General features: G+C 34.8%; 1 long non-coding RNA gene across 1 annotated transcript; it reads right to left on the reverse strand.

Annotated features, from left to right (window-relative positions):
* Window positions 1-473: 473 nt before the first annotated feature.
* Window positions 474-1,551, reverse strand: LOC113472991. Its single transcript, XR_003395099.1, has 2 exons — window positions 1,482-1,551; window positions 474-525 (listed from the first exon to the last, which is right to left on the reverse strand). It is a non-coding gene; the product is annotated as an uncharacterized LOC113472991 (long non-coding RNA).

A 1,551-nucleotide genomic window follows, 5' to 3' on the forward strand; every position in this document is an offset into this window, starting at 1 on the left:
GGTTAGGTTAAATTCAAAAAGGAGCTTTTCTGTTCCACAGATGTGACTTCTGCATAATTACCCTTTCTTCTTTTAGTTCTTCCATATTTAATCTTTCAATTGATCAAAGACATTCTGCCTCTGGGAACATGACTTCTGCAGAGTTACCCTTTCTTCTTTTAGTTCTTCCATATTTAATCTTTCAATTGATCAAAGACATTCTGCCTCTGGGAAGAACAGATTTATCTAGGTAGCTTTGCCTGTTCCTTTTGCTACTTTCATGATTGGATTATAAAAAGCATCAGTATGTTCATAAATTGACTCATTTAGGTATACTGTTTAAATTTTATATGACTGAAAAGTCCCTTTACTCTAGCAGTCTCTACAAAAGTACCACACTATTTGTTATTTCCTAACAAATAACTAAATGTTATTTCCTAAATTATGTACAAGGTCATATACATACCTGTTGGCCCCCAGGCTTCATCATTAGTTGCCTCTCGTACTTTTGCCTCGATTTCTGTATAGTTCATAACAACATTGGTTCTGAAAAGAAGACATCGACATTGGTTTACATTAAATCATATGGGTACCAATGGAGTGTTAACAGAAAAAGGAATTAAAGAAGGAATTTTTAACTGGGTTAGGCGTACCTATTTAAATGCTTGTCACAAATATCATTCCCCGATTATTACACCTAGATAAATTTTATGACTTGACTTGGACTCAAACCACCAAACACATGGTAATCATGCAGAAGTCATGTCTGTGGAAAAGAAAAGCTCCTTTTGTATTTAACCAAAACCTATAATAACACTAATCACTGCTCTAATTGTGAAAACTCCTTCTTGTGTTTAACCTAACCCTATAATAACACTGGTCACTGGTTGTGTGTGCCAGTTCCTTTGGTAGCAATATTCCACGGACGTGACTTCTGCACAAGTACCAAATGTGTTAACAACTGCACCACTGAGGTTGTGGAGTGTTAACAGCTTTCAAAAAGTTAAATTTCAATACCTACAATTAATTGGCAATCAAGTCAATTTCAGTGTCCAATACAATGCCACACTTATGTGACCCATTATAAACAATCTGGGTAACATATAGCTGAAGTCATTGGATAAAGCAATCCAATTGATTATTAACGATGAAATTTAAATCAACCTGTTAGAAATGAGAATAACTTGAACCAAGCTCAAACTTAGATTGTGGTCCTGGTCATAAGAGTTCTAGAACAATAAATAGGTGAATCACTAAAATCAAACATCATTCACAAAAGGGGAGGATTTTAAATTATGCATAAAACAATCCAAGAGTCCAAGACCAACATCTTTGGCAAAATCAGTCACACATATGCTTGAAAACTGACATATTTCTTTGTCGTTATCTCGAATTGTACATTCACAGGTAAAAATCAGTTCAAGGTGTGAAGATATTTGGAAATCACAAGGGGACTTGTTCAAGCTATGCATGAATGGGTTTTGCAGTAGGTAGGTACTTACACTTTATCAGCTATCTCGCGTACTTTCCACATGATTTAAAGGCATGAAAACACTTCTTCCTATTTTAAAA

Source organism: Diaphorina citri, unplaced genomic scaffold (genome assembly GCF_000475195.1).
Source record: "Diaphorina citri unplaced genomic scaffold, Diaci psyllid genome assembly version 1.1 scaffold11789, whole genome shotgun sequence".
NCBI lineage: Eukaryota > Metazoa > Arthropoda > Insecta > Hemiptera > Psyllidae > Diaphorina > Diaphorina citri.